The following is an 18,950-nucleotide window of genomic DNA, read 5'->3' as shown; positions in this document are numbered from 1 at the left end:
CCCCAGACCGGCATCAGTATCTTCCTGGGAGACTTGTTAGAAATATAGATTCTCAGGCCCCACCCCATTCTGACTGAAATTTGGAGGTGAAGCCCAGCAACCTCGGTTTTAACAATGCCTCCAGCCACTCTCAAGTTTGAGAACCACTGACTTAGTCATCTGCAGTAATGGGTGGGAAAAGCATGGACTTAGACTGGCCTGGATTTGAACCCTAGATCCACGAACTAGTGATGTGATTCTGGGCAGGTCAACTCACCTCCTGGAGACCCAGCTTTCTCAGTGGTAAAATGGAGGATAATGATGTTTACATTATACAGCAACTGAAAGAAAAACACACACCTCTGAGCACTTGAAAACCATCAGTTCTTGTCTCTGTGGACTTTGTTCTGACATAAGAAGAGAAGTAGCAGTGACTCAGGTCATTCACTGCGGAGACACAATGTGAGCTTTTAAAAAACAACCCATCGCCTTAACAAACAGGTTGCTGTTCAGAGGTCACATCCCACCTGTGCACCCAGCTCTTAGCACTGGGTCCAGGTTCTCCTAGGCTATCACTGGGCAGTTGGGAATTAAACCCAATAAACCTGAAACTCATATTGATTCCCCTGGTTTAATTGACCTGTTTCTCTGCTGTGCTGTGAAAATCATACAGTCTGGGCCATCCTAGAATAAAACAAGGAAATCAACTAATTTATATTTGTGGAAGGAAAACACAGGCTTCTGTTTATTAGTTATTAATTTACTTATTCATTCACTGACTCATTCATTCATCCACTTAACACTCAATGAGCTACTTCTAGATACCATGCTAGATGCTTGGGATCTATAGATAAGGGCCTTGTGTCCCCTCCCTCCCCTGACAATTGTTGACAGATAACAGTAGGAGCAAAGATGGACATGGAGGTGGGAAATAGTCATGGCCCGAGGGGTTTACAGTCAGCAGCTATATCATGCTGAAGCAAAAGATGGGTGTTAGGAAGTACTGAGGCATGAAGGTCAATGACGCTTAAAATGAAAAAGCTGGGAGTCAGAATCTGCTTTGGTTTCAATAGCGCACTGTTCTGTAATTAACAGAACAGATGTTTTGCAAGACCCTCCCAGTTCCTTGGGTCACATTTGAACTGATCCCGGATGGATGACCCTACGGTAGGTAGATGCATCTACCAAATGCTGTTCATACTGTTCATACTCTACAAGGGGTGGGCTGGTGAGCTCTCATTAAAGAAGAATCCTAATGTCTGCTACTACTTGACAGCTGAATCAATCTAACCCCAAGTGAACTCCTTCTGGTATCCAGAACGTCTGGCTACTTTCTGGATGACTCTCCCCCCAATTCTTGGCTTTCATAGCACTGGAACTTCCAGTTATATGCAAGATGGAGCAAAAACATCCAACCTCTCTCCAGACAGCTCTTCAGGAAATAAATCCAATTGGATGCTTCCTCAGATGTATCCTTTAGGGCAGTCTGGGACCAGTATTTCAGATGCAGAAGAGATGTGAACGGTCTGGGAGAGAAGACGGCTACTCAGTGTCTCAGTGTTAAATCCCGCATCATATTTGACAAATGGTTTTTCTATTTGTGTTGGTTACAGTCTGGCCGAATGAGAGTCAAGTTGTATCTTTCTTATTCCCAGACTTTATAGAAAAAAACAGAAATAATGACTAGCAAGTCGCATGGGTTTGATAGCATCCTTGACTTCACTTGACCCTTGTCACTACCCTAGAGGAGGAGTTATTAGCATTTCATTTCCAGATGAGGAGGTAGGGTTTATTTCATCCAAGTGTCTGAGCTTTTTCTTAATCCCACTTTCTTGACTGTAGATCTGATGCTCCTTCCACTCTACCAGGCTGTTCTCAAGGAAAACCATTGATGCCAGCACACAGGATTATAATGAACTTCCTGGGAGAACTCAGAAATATTGAAACAAGATTATCCTCTGAGAGTTAAACCTTCAGAGAGGCACAGAGGATTAGAGAGGAGACACGATGGCTCCCAGGGCTGTGAGAGTCAGCTGATCTTAATCAGACCACAGATCTCAAATATATCTGAAGAAGGAAGGAAAGCCGAGTCACAGAGGGAAGTTTTGGCACTCTGTCTAGGCCATCTTAATCGGGTGCTATTGGGTAGTTTATTCATCTAGTTTCTCTTGTGCTGACACCCAGCCCATCCAGCAACCTTCGGAGTATGACGTGACATCCCAAGCAGCGTGGCCCACGGGGAGAGAAGGCACTGGTTGCGCTGAGGTGTGGATGCCACCTCCATGAGGTGGTACCTCCTTGTTCTCTCTCTACAATAACACGTGAGCAACCTGGCTTCCAGGAGACTAGCTCTTGGTGTGCAGGAGAGAAGGATCGGCTCTTGGGGGCCCACAAGACCAGGTTTCAGAGCCTGTGGAACTGCAGGATAAATTCAAAACTTGGGCAAATTCAGTCAGGATATGAATAAAACGTTTCCGTCGAAGGCCTCTTGGAAGACTGAACCATCTGCCACCTTCCCTGGCTGTGCCTGTTCTCCAGCCTGAGTCAGGGGCTCACGCTGTTCCTGTAACCTTGGCCTTGTTCTTACTAGAGGCCCATGGGGCTGACACATCCAGGCCTTACGTCAATTCCTGCCCCAAATCATCGGCTGAACATCCAATCGATTTGAGAGCATCTCCTAGGAACTTGAAGGAAGGCAGGAGGAGTGAGACACAACCCCTCCAATTCAAGTGCCTAATCTTGCAGGAGAGAGAGCTTTGTGGATAAGTAACGTTAATAATTTCAGTAGTTTTCTGTGTTCCTCAAATTCATCAGCCAATATACAAATATATATATATATGTATATATGATTTTATTTATTTTTCACAAATAATCCATGAACAGATGCAAACATGCAGTCTCTAAAAGTGAAGTGGTTTGCTACATGTCACAGGGTTGGTACATGACAGAACACAGATTTGACCCCTGAGACACAAGCAGGAAAGGCTATCACTGGAGTTCCAAATAGAGGGGAGGAGAGAGCATGGGGCTGAAATTGTCCTCCTGCTAATTTCTCCTCACTTCCCTGGTTCTGTCCTGAGAGCTCATCAAAATCAGGGCCCATCTTGAAGAGCACCAGCTTCATCAGTACACAGATTTGGACAAATGGATCCCAATCAGGAGTTCGAATCTAATACGCACTGATAAAGAGGGTCTAAGAACCATTTTTGGTAGCAAAAATTATAATGGAAATTGTATCTTTATCTTAGGTAATGCTGTGCATACTGACTAAATTGTTTTGGCTGGAATTTTATCACCCCAGTCTAATTACACTGGGTATCCCATTACTCTTCTCAAGCTTGTTGAGTACCACTGAACTTCGATAAACACGTCTTGACTTCTTACCTACAGTGGATAGGGCGCTGAACTGTGTCCTGGAGAGTCAGAGACAAAGAAGACATTCTTCCTACTTCAAGAAACTTGCAGTCTAGGGAGGGAAGTGTATCTTAAAATATTTTCTTTCAAATTATTATAATAACATATTCTTATTGTATTGTATATTCTACAATTTGAACAGTAGAGAAGTAGGTATTTTTTAGATGCTGGAGAGCCATGGAAGGATTTTACGAATACAGTGAGACTGGCATTTGGAAAGATGCTCCTGGCTATCGTGTGGAGGCTGGCCTAGAGCTGGGCCAGGCTGGAGGCAGGAGGCCTGGAAGACACCCAAAGAGGCCATGGAGCGATTGTACCTGGAGATGAGGGGCCTGACCCAGGGCAGAGGCTGCTGAGGTGGGTTTGAGAGATCACTGGTTGGAAATGTGTTGGGGGACTGAAGAATAGGGAAAGTAAAGCCACTTTGACTTAAGAAATGGACCTTGCTAGACAACGCTTTTCACAAGCTGCTCTCCTGGAAAGGGCCATGAAAACACAGCTAACCAAACAAGCATCTCTCCCGGGCAAAGGCTCCCCACCAGGTGATGGTCTGCCATATTTCCGATTCTGGAAACTGGCTGGAATAACACTTATGCAATGGGAACACATGAGGCCCACGTCCCAGAGCCTGGCTGCTGGAGAACTTGGCAAGGCTGGGGTCCTCTGTGCAGTGGAAAGTTCTGCTGTCTGCCACGAGTGGACTTCCCCTGGGTTGCTGACTCGGGAAGTCAGAGCTGGCTGTGTGGAGGCTGCAGGGAGGGATGTTTGGGCCTGGAACCTCTGACATGGAGGAGCTGGGGGCAGGCAGAGGGGGTGGGTCACCCTGCACGGCCACTTCTCTGGTGGAACAAGCAGAGGACAGCGGCCAGGTAGGAAGTGCTGCTGTCTCTCCCTTGCAGTGGGTAGAGTGAGGCCTTAGGAGCCCAAATAGCCTACTCTGTCACTTCGGCACTGTGGGACCCTGGGCAAGTCACTTAACCTCTTTGATCATCGGCGTCCTTGTGTGTGAGATGGGGATAAGCGTAGCAGTCATCACCTAGGATTGTTGCAAGAATATGGAAAAATGGGTGATAACTGCTAGTACTATGCCCAGCACCTTGCTGCAAGTAAATAAATGATACTTACTGGTCGAAGGGTCATGACTCTACACAGAGCTCCTAGGCGGTTTGGGGGGGAGGACGTGGAGAGAGGCAGAAGGCCATCTGTCAAATCAGAGGACAAGTAAAGAATAAACTTATAATAATAAAGGCATTCTCTCTCTATGCATCTGGAATAACTAGGCTCCTGAATATTTGTTTGTAACCCAAACGTATGTAAATCAAATCATTCTCAAATCCTCAAGGAGGTTTCTTGCATACAGGTATCCTAGTGGGAGTCTTTGTAAAACTGCTACTGCTGGGCTTCCCTGGTGGTGCAGTGGTTAAGAATCCACCTGCCAATGCAGGGGACACGTGTTCGTGCCCGGGTCCAGGAAGATCCCACATGCCTCGGAGCAACTAAGCCCGTGTGTCACAACTACTGAGCCTGAGCTCTAGAGCCCGTGAGCCACAACTACTGAGCCCACGTGCCACAACTACTGAAACCCGTGCGCCTAGAGCCCGTGCTCCGCAACCAGAGAAGCCACTGCAATGAGAAGCCCACGTACCACAACGAAGAGTAGCCCCCCGCTCACTGCAACTAGAGAAAGTCCGCGCACAGCAACGAAGACCAAATGCAGCCATAAATAAATAAATTAATTAAAATATATAAAAAAAAACAACCAACAAACAAAAACTGCTACTGCTGCTGATTACAGTACAGGGCGACTGCCTCGCCAGGAGCAGTTAGAGGAAAGAAACAATTTCTCTGTGTAACTTCAGCACCTCTTTGGTGCAGGACCTCTTGGTCCTTTCTCTTTTTTATTAAACCAAATTGTTTGTTGAGTCTCATTTATTTAGTGTTCTTGTAGCAATCCAGAATTGTAGATTAAGGTTAGATTCAAGTCTCTGTTTTATTTATTTATTTATAAAAAGTTTTATTTGAAGTATAATTGATCTACAATGTTGTGTTAGTTTCAGGTGTCCAGCAAAGTATTTCAGTGATAGATATATCTATTCATTTTCAGATTCTTTTCCATTGTAGGTTATTATAAGATATTTGAGTATAGCTCCCTGTGCTATGCAGTAGAACCTTGTTGTTTAACTATTTTTTTGGGGGGGGGTAGGAGTTTATTAATTAATTTCTTTATTTTTGCTGTGTTGGGTCTTCGTTTCTGTGCGAGGGCTTTCTCTAGTTGTGGCAAGCGGGGGCCACTCTTCATCGCGGTGTGCGGACCTCTCACTATCGCGGCCTCTCGTTGCGAATCACAGGCTCCAGATGCGCAGGCTCAGTAGTTGTGGCTCACGGGCCTAGTCGCTCCGCGGCATGTGGGATCTTCCCGGACCGGGGCATGAACCCGTGTCCTCTGCATCGGCAGGCGGACTCTCAACCACTGCGCCACCAGGGAAGCCCTGTTTAACTATTTCATATATAGTAATGTGTATATGTTAACCCCCCTTTGGTAACCACATAGTTTGTTTTCTACATCTGTGAGTCTATTTCTGTTTTGTAAAGAAGTTCACTTGTATCATTTTTTAAGATTCCATATATAAGTGATACCACATATTTGTCTTTCTCTGTCTGGCTTATCAAGTCTCTGTTTGACAGGTGAGGAAACAGAAGCTCAGAGGGATCCCACGGTTTCCCTAAATTCACTCATCTGGGAAGGGGTGGATTTAGAATCCAAACCCATGTCTTCTGGGTCTCAGGCCAGTGTTTATGCTTCTCAGCTATTAGCTCTTTCCAGGGATGTGAGGAGCCCTGCCTCTCCTGCACACATGCAAAAGGCACGGCACAGAGGACCCCGAGGTCGGGGCGGGGGGATTTCACCAGGGAGCATGCATGTCTTGTGCCTGAGGGCAAGTAGGTAGGAGAAATACTCATCCGGGCTGGGTGTGTGGGAGGGAATTCTGGGTCGCCAGCAGCACCACCACCATTAGAATATTGAGAACATATTCTTCAGGGAACAGCCTAAAAGACCTCCCACCAAACCATTACCAAGTTCTTGGTTTTAGACAAAGAGTTCTAGTGAGGATTAGCCAGAAAATTTCTCACAAACCTCCTCCACTAGCCTCTCCCAGCCTGGACACCTCTGTATTAGTGAACTTCACTGTTGGGTAGGAGCGTCCAGAAAACTCAGCTCCTGCCGCTGTTCCGCTCAGAAGCAGGATTCACTTTTACCCATCAAAGTAATACCCCATGTTAATGGTCATCAGAGGTGAGTGGTTTTCAGATTTGTGACAAGTGACTGGGAAATTCACTCGTATTTTGACCACAGAGGACTGAAAAGTAGTTTCCGCATTGCCCCTCAGAAGCAGGATGATCTAGCTTTGATTCTGGTGCTCTTGTCTCAGGGAAGTGGGGCTACTTGATTGAGGGTAGACAGGCAGGGCTCTTGGAGAAGGTGGCATCTGAGCTGAGACCTGAGTGGGGAGAAGAAGCTGGCATGTAAATCGATGGGGAAGCACATTCCAGAAGGAGGGGAGAGTGGGTGTCCAGGAGGTGCCAGGGCCTTGAGGTGGGAGTGATTTTGGAGAGTTCAAGGAACAGAAAGAAGGTTAGTGTAGCTGGAACCAAGCATGCACCTACCTCGTGAGGCATGGAGGTTATCCAAAGAGGCAGGAGAGGCCAATGTTGTAAGGCTTCAATGTTCTCATGCGCTAAGCGCAGTAACCTCTCTCCCACTAAGATACTAGTCAGGCGAGAGAACTTTGCAAACTGAGACATACTATTCCAAGTTTACGTCATATTCTCTTGATCCTATTTCTCCAAGGACTAGTGTGATACCCAAATACAAGACAGCTGTGGGCTGCAGTATTTTCCTGTCACCCGATAGGCAAGAGAGCAAATAGCAAGACCAGAAGCTTCTGGTTTGGCAGGAGCGCCCTTCTTGTGGCCATCTTATAATTAGTCTGCGGGCTTTGAGTGATGAGCACAGACGGGAATGCCATCCCTGCCATCTCCAGCACTATTATCTTAAAATTCAAAGAGTCAGAGAAAGGGGCTGAGAGCAGCCACCCCGAGACCCAAGACCTTTTTCCGAGTGCCCTCCTTTCCCTGCTGTCTTTAGATGGTTCGCCATTATTCTTTCAGCATTTTGTGACACAGCGCGTACTCTGGCCAATGTGAAGCTCACTTAGCTCTGTTCAATGTTTCAAAAGCCCATAGTGATCTTTTTCTGACAATAGGTTCCAGGGAAGGTAGAGGGGAAGACCTAAACCTTATTTGCCCTGTAAGGCCGACAGTGGACTGAACTGTCTCAGATGAAAAGTACCAGTGGAGTCAGGCAGTTATCTTTGAGCTTTGGTTCATAGGCTAGTGCACGTGGCACACTCAATAATTAAAGGCACATTTCAGAAACATGCTGTTTCCCCTGCAGTGTCACTAAGCCCAGTCATGTCCCAGGTGCTGCTTGAAGGGGAAACTCACTGCTTCCTCCTCGGGGAAAGCTTCTGAGACATGGTGTTAGGGCCCGTTCTGTGCTCTTTTTCGTACTACATTTGGTCCATGCTGCTTTCAAGTCCATTGCTTCTGCTTTAATTACTGGACTCGTCTTGCTGTTTGACCATGATAATCGGCTTTATTTATTCCACCACCATTGGGGCTCCCTCTCCACTCTGAATTCTAATCCTCTAGGGTTTCATTTGTGCCTGGGAACCCAACAACTTGGTATTTTCCTCCAGTGGACAGTCCCACGGGGCCCCTGGGGACCCCACGAGCTAGAAATAACATACGGAATTACCCAAAGGCTGCCTGGTCTGCCCCATGACCCATTCCATTCATGCTCCAGGGTGTAGTATCTTCCGCTAGCTCCAAGGGAATGTATTCACCCAACAGCCACGCTTACTTTCTAGCACTTATAGGGTATCCAGGACTGTGTTGGGTTAACATTATAAGGAAAGGAGGGGGGTTTGTTATAACAGAGAAGAAACAGACTTCAGGAGCTGCTGAATGAATGGCAGCTAGGTACAAATGCAGGCATGCCCACAGATGCACTGGCATATTTTGAAAAGAAAAAAAGTAAAGCATTAGCCTCAAGTCTTGAGAAATTACCTAATGTTTCTCCCACTTCTTTTTCCCTGTTCCGTCTTCTCCCTTCTCCCTACCTGCTAGCACATGACCAGGTGTGCTTCTCAAATGAGGCAAATTAATGATGGTATTGTTAATGTATTTGTAAACAAGCTTCCTAAAATAGGGATCCAGTGTGCTGCCTTGTAAGTGCCACTACAAAAGAGCACTGAGCGCATCTGTGGGTGTGTGTGCTTGTGTGTGTATGTGTGTGTGTGTGAGACAAAACTAAGTGCGGTCTGTGTGCGATGCTATGCAGGGCCTTTCATATGTATTCTCCTATTTGCACTTATTTTTAAAATTGTGGTAAAAATATTTGTTTGGCCAAAAAGTTCTTTTGGGTTTATGGAAAGACCCGAATGAACTTTTTGGCCAACCCAACAGAAAACAGAAAATTTACCATCTTAACCATTCCTAAGTGCGCAGTTCAGTTGTGTTAAATATATTCACCTTGTTGTGTAACCCAAATCCAGGACTTTCTCACCTTGCAAAACTGAAACTCGATAACCCATTAAATATCTCCCCATTTTCCCCTCCTTCCAACTTCTGGAAACCACCTTTCTACTTTCTGTCTCTATGAGTTTGACTCCTGTGGGTACCTCATATAAGTGGAATCATACAGTATTTGTCTTTTTGGCTGGTTGATGTATTCTCTTATTTAACCTTTAAAACCAGCCTCTGGGAAATGCTTTATTATTATTTCTACCAGATGGATGAGGAAGTAAAGTCTCCAGGACATTAAAAAATTTGTTCAACGTCCAGATAGCATGTGATCCAGGCAGGATTCAAACTCAGGTCTCTGTGGTCACATTGGACCCCCCAGGCACATATACATAAGAATGTACTGGAAAATAGTGCAGAGAAATAGATAAGTATGCTTTCATGTACACATTTAAATCTCTCCCTATATACAGTCATGGATTTATAAATATATACCTATATGTGGCATTATCTTAAAGAGGAAAGAACTGTTTGTCTCCACGTCTGTCTTGTATGGTTGTTGTGAGACTCAGAAATAGGAATATAACATTGTCCTTGGAGACTGCCACGTTTTGAACTTTATTTTGGGAAACCTGTGTAGTTAATGGAAAGAGTTCAGGCTGGGGAGTAAGGAGAATGGGCTTCAACATTTACCAGCTGGGGAGCTCAGGTTGGTCAGTCCGCTTTCAGACGAGAATACCTACTCCCCAGGATGGTCCGGAGGGTCCACAGACGTGGTGTGTGTGAGGGTTCAGCTCTGGCTCTACACCATTCCCGCCTCCACAGCCCACCCATCTAGGGAAGCTCCTTCCTGCCTGTCTCTGTGCCCTGAGTTCTAACAGAGGTTTGTTTTTCCCCTTCTCCTCCCTCCCTCCCTCCCTCTCTTCCTCATTCTCTCCCTCCTTCCTTCCTCCCTCCCTCCTTTCCTTTTCTCTTCCATCTCTCCTTCTCTTCCAGACTGTCCCACCTCTAAAGGGTCCTGCCCATGGAGGAATTCACTAAGAAACTAAATTCCATGTTCAGGCTGACTGCAGAACTCCCACTGCTGTCAGGGAGATTTCTGGGCCTTTAATGAGGGGAGAATTTGATCCTAAGACTCCTTGTTAAGATAAAGACCTGGCTGGTTTATTAACTCTATCCAGCTGGGGTACAGACTCAGAAATAATTAAACCCTCCCTGCCTAAGACTGGTCAGAGTCTCAGAGAAAACCTGGCCTGGATCTTGTGAGAAAGGGGGAATCCTTCACCCCTTTCAGGAATCATTTCATGAGAGCCTAAAGCTGGTGAGAATTCTCTTCCTCTCCCTTCCACATACCTGGACTTTATCTTAAAGTAGCAGAGTTTATTCATTTGACAAATGTTTATTGAATACCTACTATGTGCCAGACACTATGCTGAGTTTGGGGTAAGAATGCGGGTACTTAGAGGACATTCAACTCATTAATACCATTTTATATAGAAAGAAATTGAGGCCCAGAAAGAAGTAACTTATCTAGGATAACAGATTCAGTCAGGACCTGATCCCACTCTCACTGACATAAAATACTTTCTCATGCCAAGCAGCTCTGACCCCTCTCTCCACCTTTGGCCCTCCTTGATCTCTGCTAGGACTTTGACCCTGTTTGTAGTTGGCACCTCAGAGATTCAGCTGCTAGATGGTAAGCACCCCGTAGGTGGAACTACCCCGACCGCCTCTTGGCTGCCCCATAGCCAGTATCTCAGTACTCTGTTGACTGCAGGTAAACCATCTATTAAAATACACTGTAGATGGAAGTCAATGATGAAGGCATTTCTTTATTGTGAGAGGAAGTATTTAAATTGTCTTAGAAGAAGGAATAGTATTCAGGAGAGAGATGAAGCATTAGATGGGGCATATGTGTGTGTGTGTGTGCACGTGCTCACGTGTGTGGGGAATGGGTGCGTGTGGTTGTATAGGCCGTTCTGGACCCAATAACCTAAGTGGGTCCTGTATGAAACATGGTATATTTGCAGAATGGTAATTTTGAAGGCCTGCCCTGGAAGGTGTATTCATGAGGCAGGCATGTGGGGAGGAAGCAGAAGGAGACAGGCCCTGGGTTGGGATGTGTGTGTGTGGGGGGGGATGGAGTTCAGATCTCCATTCTATAACTTACTAACTCTGTGAGTTTGGGCAAGTCCCTTATCTCAGCTGGTTTCCTCTTCTGTGAAATGATCATAACACTGACTGCAGCAAGGTGATTGTAAGTATTAAGTGTAATCGGGCATGTCAACAGCACGTGGCCCAGGGCCAGTTTGTTTTAGGTGTGCAGGATCAATTAGTACTGTCTTTCAACAGAGGAAAGGGCTGTTTTGTGGTTGGTGATGAAAGGTCTAGAAGGAAGCTTAGGGCTGATCATGAAGCACAGAATCACAGACTGAAGAGTTTGAATAGTGTCCTTGAGCCGGGAGACGTTGGAGGTTTGTGAGAAATGATGTAGACAAATCATCTTTTTGTTTGCTTTTGTCTGTTTGTTTTTAAAAAATTGTGCTCAAGACAGGAACAGAGGAGTCTGGAGGCAGATCGAGTAGGGAGTTGTCTAAAGGATCTAAGTGAGAAGAGAAATTCCCTAGAATAATGTGGTAAGAGAAGAATGGAGAGTCAAGATAGGGACAAATTATCAAAGAACAACAACAAAAATAGCATGCATTGAGCACTTGCTATGTACCAGGTATTGTTCTAAGCACGTTAAAGACTTAGCTTATTTAATGTGTCAAATGTATTCACTTGTCCAATAGTCACAACACAATTGAGATGAAACTCTTCTTAACACTATTTAGAGGTAAGGAAACTGAGAAGTTAATGTGCAAAGAAGATACTTCCACCCCAATTCATTTAGAATGGATTAAAAACAAATTCTTAAAGAAGCATGCCCACATTCTAGAAAATTCAAAAGGTTTTCATTTTCTACCCCTCTTTTGCGTCCAATATGAGTATGCTGGTATGTTTCCTTTGAGAATGTTTTAGCCTATTTTCTCCACGACTTACTTGGAACTGTAATAGTGGTGTGCCTTTATAGGTATCACGAGCATATTGCCCCTGTCTTCATGATGGTTATGTTTAGTGGCGGTTTCATAGTTTGAGTGGATATACCAGAGCTATTTTTTTCTGCTACTATGAGCATTTTGGGACATAAATCTTTGACAGTACCTCTTATTATGTTTTAAAGATACATTTCCTCATGTTGAATTACTGGATGAAACGGAGCAACCAGTTTCATGGCTCTTGCTTCATGTTGCCAATTTGCTTTTCTCACAGGGTTGAACATATTCACAACGTCCTCAACAATGTAGGAGGCTATCAATTTCACAGCACCCTTGCCGGCATTGGCATTATTATTACTGGTAAAGTTATTAGGAGAAATACGGTTAATGACTGTAATTCTAATTTGCATCTCTTTACCTAGTATTTGGGTTGACCATATCCTTTCCCATGGGACTGATATTTGCAGTTTCTCTTTAATTATTATTAGCTTTGTGAAGGCCAATTTTTCAAAGCAAAAACTTGTGTGTTAGAATGAGTGAAGCATACGCTAGGGTGAGGAGAAGGGTAAAGTTGGGGACCCAGGAGCTTTTGAGCCTAGTAAACTGGGAGAAAGTCCATGTCCTGACCTCCGCCAACACAGGAGAGGCCGGACTCACTGGTGGACTGCTTGGAACCGGTGTCCGTGCTGTCTGGGAAGAGGTGAGGCTTGCGGTCTATCTTCTGGCTAATATCTTCTTTTTCCCTCTTACTACCCAAATGGAATATGTCCACTGCAGAAAAAAATAAAGGACAAAAGAGATAAAAATCACACATATATTCCCACTCTTCAGAGATAAGTCCTTTGACGTTTTGTTATATGTGCTTACAGAATCTCCCTCTCTTTATATACAAAACATTATATGATGTGTATACTACACACACTCTCCCATCTCTGTGTAATAGTATCTATCTTGAGCTTTTTTCCTCCCAACCATGTGCTTCTAGCTCTTCCTACCGTCTCTTCTTCTTTTGCTCTCATCATTTCAATGCCTTTGATTTTACTGTTTGTTCTTCCTGGTTCAGAATTGCTTAAGAGGCCTGAGACCTGGGGTCACATCTTCAAGGTCCTTGGGGAACCTCGTATCTGTGAGTCTGAACCTAATGACACAGTTGGCTGTGGTTATTTCTGTTTTTTTTTGTGCATGTGTGACCTGATTCTATTTGTTGCCATGTTCCTTTGACTGACAGAGGGCAAGGTTTGGAAGTAGAAACATGGGATAAATCTTATGTGTGTGCTCATGTACATAATCACTTTGGTGTAGCTCTGGTAGATTTTCTCCAAAGAAGTGTTGGAAAGGTTCATGCCTGGCTGACCTAATTTACCTCTGTGATGAAAGAATTAAAGTTTTAAGGGCGGATTTCTTCATAGGCCCAATTTATGGAAGAGGACACCACTCTGTGCTTACAGTTCTTTCTTGTCTTCTCAGCCTTTTGAAATCTGGCCTATAGGGATAGCTGGGTTCTAAGGAGGCTCAGAGGCCAGCAGGTCCTAAATTCCCAGTCAAAGGCAGAACTTGGGATGGAGGAGTCATCACCCTTGTGTAACATACCTAATATATGACAAGCTCTTTTATACACAGGTAATCTAAATTTTCTAACCTCTCCAGACCTCAGCTACTGCAGCTGTGAAACTAGAAATAATAAAAATATCTATTTTATAGGTTTTCTTAAATGATATAAAAAAGGTAAAAGCTTAGTACACAAATGGGAAGAAGTGAAAGGTCACTCTTTTTTTTTTTTTAGATGTTGGGGGTAGGAGTTTATTAACTAATTAATTTATTTTTGCTGTGTTGGATCTTCATTTCTGTGCGTAGGGTTTTCTCTAGTTGTGGCAAGTGGAGACCACTCTTCATCGCGGTGCGCGGGCCTCTCACTATCGCGGCCTCTCTTGTTGTGGATCACAGGCTCCAGACGCGCAGGCTCAGTAGTTGTGGCTCACAAGCCCAGTTGCTCCGCGCCATGTGGGATCCTCCCAGACCAGGGCTCGAATCCGTGTCCCCTGCATTAGCAGGCAGACTCTCAACCGCTGGTCACTCTTATTGTATAAAGGGGCTGGAATGGTGTTTTTACTCTGTCACTTTCCATGACCTACAGTCATGTTGGAAGCTCCACCGGGAGAAGGGTCACCTACAGACAATATGCAGGATGATTTACACACACCATCCCATTCAATCCCTCCATCATCCTAGTAGGTAAACTATTAACCTCCATTGTATTCATTTATTCATTCAACAAATATTTATAAACACCTTCTATGGGCCAAGCACTATTCTAGATGCTGGGGACACAGTGGTGAACAGAGTAAAGTCCTTGCTCTCAGGAAACATACAATTGAATGAATATTTTAGGTGGCAGTAATATGACAAGGGAGAATAAAGCAGAATATGGAGGATGATGGCTCAGGAGAGGATGAAGTTGCTGTCATACAGGAGGATAAGGGAAGGCCTCTCTGATAGTGTGACATTGAGCAGAAAAAAGGGAGAGAGCAGGTCACGTGGATAACCAGGGAAAGCACGTTTCAGGCAGAGGGAACAGCATCTGCAAGAGCCCTCATGTCCCCTGAGGCAGGAACGTGCTTGCTGGAGGACAGCAAGGGGAGTGGTGTGGGATGGATTAGGGTGGCTTGAATGACAGGGAGTGTGGTGGGAGGACGTGAGAGAAGTATGGGCTGTGGAAGAGAAGGAAATATATATATATATATTTTAATTGAATTATAGTTGACTTATAATGTGTTAATTACTGTTGTACAGCAAAGTAATTCAGTTATACATATATATTATATATACATACATATGTGTATATATATATATATATATATATATATATATACATTCTTTTTTAATATTCTTTTCCATTATGGTTTGTCATAGGATATTGAATATAGTTCCCTGTGCTGTACAGTAGGACCTTGTTGTTTATCCATTCTCTATATAAAAGCTTACATCTGCTAACCCCAACCTCCTAGCCCATCCATCCCCCAACCCCCACCCCTTGGCAACCAACAGGCTTTTCTCTATGTCTGTGATTGTTTCTGTTTCATGGATAGGTTCATTTGTGTCATATTTTAGATTCCACATATAAGTGATATCATGTGGTATTTGTCTCTCTCTTTCTGACTTACTTCACTTAGTATGATCATCTCTAGTTCCATCCATGGTGCTACAAATGGCATTATTTCATTCTTTTCTATGGCTGAGTAATATTCCTTTGAATATATGTACCACATCTTCTTCATCCATTCAGCTGTTGGTGGACATTTAGTTTGTTTCCATGTCTTGGCTATTGTGAATAGTGCTGCTATGAACGTAGGGGGTTCATGTATCTTTTTGAATTATAGTTTTGTCTGAATATATGCCCAGGAGTGGGATTGTTGGATCATACGATAGTTTTATTTTTAGTTTTCTGAGGAACTTCCATACTGCTTTCCACAGTGGCTGCACCAACTTACATTCCCACCAACAGTGTAGGAGGGTTCCCTTTTCGGGGAGATATTTTATAGAGACTTGTAGGACATTGTAAGGATGTTAGCTTCTACTGAGTGAAATAGGAGGTTGTTGATTTAAGTAAAGAGGTGACACATGATCTGATTTTATAAAGTATCACTATGGCTGCTGAGGGGCAGCCATATAAGGGGCAAGAGTGGAAGCTGGGAAATCTTCCAAGGAGGTGACTGCTGTAATAATCCGAGCAAGGGATAATTACCACTTGGATCTCAGTGGTAATGGGGTGGGTAATGAGAAGGAGTGGGATTGCAGAACGCAGACCAGGCAGGCTTTGCTGGTGGATCAGAAGTGGGGTGTGAAAGTCCAATGTGACTCGAACGTCTTATACCCAAGAACCTGCTAGAATGGAGTTGCCACTTACTAAACATAAGGAAGATAGGGTGCAGCAGGAATCAAGAGGTTGGTTTGGGGCATATTAAGTTTGAGATGCTCATAACATGGCCCAGCTGAGATGTTAGGTATGTAGATCATTATCTGGGCCTGGGGTTTTGATGAGAGGTCTGGGATAGAAAAACATTTAAGAGACTTTGGCATATACACAGTATTAAAAGGCAGGGGTAAGACCATCACGGAAATGAGTATAGCTGAACAAGAGAATCTGCCAGAGGACTGAGCCGTCCAGCATCTCAAAGTGGCGCAGGTGAGCGGAACCCACTGCACACGAGGAAATCAAAGCTTGGAGAGTCAAGTCAAGCAATTTGCTTCATGGTGAGAGGCAGAGATGGAAATCCAAGCTCATGGGTCTGACTCTGAAGTCTGTGTTATTAACCCCTTAGCAATATTCCAAAGGCTGGAGCCAAAAAGTCTTTTCCTGGAGACATGAATCATGGGTGGCTTCCCCTCTAACTACGCTGGGATGGCAAGCTGGGCCCTCAGGTTTGAGCAAATAAGACACTTCACTTTTGCTGGTAGAACCAGATGACACATCCATCAGCTACACCTGGTGTAGTACTCAAGGATCTCAAGGGAGCAAGAAAGGTCTGGTAATTAAGAAAGATTCATTTCCTGAGCTGCAGTGGGTCACAGTGACTGTCAGGGTTAAGAGATTGATGGCTTCATAAAGACCACCTGAAAAGGCAATTGACCAGCGAGGGAAAAAAAATCATTGCCACCCACCCACTACTGCAGCCTCTGCATTCAGAGACCCACCGTGAAAGCAGAGCTGCTTGGAACTGTCTGCACTAGATACCACTTGGCCCCATTTTATTGTCGTGAACAATCCCCAACAACCATAGGATGCATTCCCGCATTCACTGATCAACAGTACTATCTGCCCGGTTCCTTGACTGGGTATGTAGATGAATAAGACTCAGTTCCCTTGCTCTCAGGAGTTCAGAGTATCATGGAGGCCATGACTGCACTCAAGATTCTCAACAAGCCTAGTATTCCATTTTATAACACTGCATGTATTGTATCTAAAAAATTCACTTCTCTAGTGGTGTGTGAATTAGAGCCCAGCATGTAGTAAATGCTCAATAAGTTATTCACAGAAGGGTGTGTGGAGTCTTAGAGAAAGGGCCCAGGATTGAGAATGAGGACCAACCTTGCAGTTACAGCTTTGCTCAAACAATAGCTTCATGACTTCCGATAAGTCACTCTTCTCTGCATCTTAGCTTGCCCATCTGTCGAAAAGGGGGTTGGATGAAGTCATCCTTGGAGATTTTTATTGATTGATTGATTTTTTTTTTTTTTTTTTTGCGGTACGTGGGCCTCTCACTGCTGTGGTCTCTCCCGTTGCGGAGCACAGGCTCCGGACGCGCAGGCTCAGCGGCCATGGCTCACGGGCCCAGCCGCTCGGCGGCATGTGGGATCTTCCCGGACCGGGACACGAACCCGTGTCCCCTGCATCGGCAGGCGGACTCTCAACCACTGCACCACCAGGGAAGCCCTGATTGATTGATTTTTAAATTGAAGTATAGTTGATATGCAATATTACATAAATTACAAGTGTACAATATAGTGATTCACAATTTTTAAAGGTTATACTCCATTTACAGTTATTATAGAATATTGGCTATATTCTTTGTGTTGTACAATATATCCTTGTAGCTTATTTTATACCTAATAATTTGTACCTCTTACTCCCCTACCCCTGTATTGCCCCTTCCCCTTCCCTCTCCCCACTGGTAACCACTAATTTGTTCTCTATACCTGTGAGTCTGTTTCCTTTTTTGTTATATTCACTAATTTGTTGTATTTTTTAGATTCCACATATAAGTGATCTCATACAGTATTTGTCTTTCTCTGTCTGACTTATTTCACTTAGCATATTACCCTCCAAGCCCACCCATGTTGTTGCAAATGGTAAAATTTCCTTCTTTTTTATGGCTGAATAATATTCCACTGTATATATGTACCACATCTTCTTTATCCATTCATGTGTTGATGGACACTTAAGTTGGCAATTGTATCTTGGCAATTGTAAATAACGCTGTTATTAACATTGGGGTGCACGTATCTTTTCAAACGAGTGTTTTTGTTTCTTTCTGATAAATACCCAGGAGTGGGATTGCTGGGTCATATGGTGGTTCTATTTTTAGTTTTTTTGAGAAACTTCCATACTGTTTTCTGCAGTGGCTGCACCAATTTACATTCCCACAAACAGTGTACAAAGGTTCCCTTGGAGATCTTTTAGATCGAAGACTAGGATTTATTAAAAAGTATGAAAATCCCCAGTAAAAACTCCCTTCCTAAAATGCTGTTAGATGCCACGATCTGTCTTTCATAGGACAGGCGTTCTAGAGGCTTTAAGAAAAGGAAGCAGCTGCATGCCTCCTGTGTGCAATTGGCCTTTGTCTTTGTTGAGCCACCCCCTTTCCCAATATTCCTCAGATCCCAATTTCTCAGGAGTTCAGCCCAATGGGAGACTTGGCTGGGCAGGTTGTCATAGGGTAGCTCAACAGTAGAAGGTGGAAAATATGTGAGTTACCTCTGCCTTTTTTTAGTGCCTGCCAGCATCAGTGCATGTGTTGACCAGAGATATGGCTACCATAGAGTTTCCTCATGTCTTGAGCCAAATGGCTCCCCAACCCAGAATTCAGGCAGATGGAAGGCATGTTGCAAAGCAGAAAGTCACTCTTTTATTTTTTAAAATTGAAGTATAATTGATTTACAATGTCGTGTTATTTTCACATACACTGCAAAGTGATTCAGTTATACATACACATATCTATTTTTTTTCAGATTCTTTTCCCTTATAGTTTATTACAAAATATCGGGTATACTTCCCTGTGCTATACAATAGATCCTGTTTGTTATCTATTGGGTTGGCCTAAAAGTGCCTTCAGTTTTTAAGTAAAAATAAAAGACACATTTTTCATTTTCACCAAGACCTTTATTGAACAATGTATTCACCCTTTTGTTCCACTACCTTCTGCCATTTTTTCAGGC

General features: G+C 44.0%; 1 long non-coding RNA gene across 1 annotated transcript in view; it reads left to right on the top strand.

Moving 5' to 3' along the window:
- LOC132432385 (uncharacterized) overlaps nt 1-18,950 on the top strand; it is a 52,140-nt gene that overhangs the window by 23,348 nt on the left and 9,842 nt on the right. The gene's annotated exons all lie outside the window — the stretch shown is intronic.

The sequence above is a fragment of the Delphinus delphis genome, chromosome 1 (assembly GCF_949987515.2).
Source record: "Delphinus delphis chromosome 1, mDelDel1.2, whole genome shotgun sequence".
Classification (NCBI taxonomy): Eukaryota; Metazoa; Chordata; class Mammalia; order Artiodactyla; family Delphinidae; genus Delphinus; species Delphinus delphis.
The sequence above is the reverse complement of the archived record's forward strand: the minus strand, read 5'-3'. Positions and strand labels throughout refer to the sequence as shown.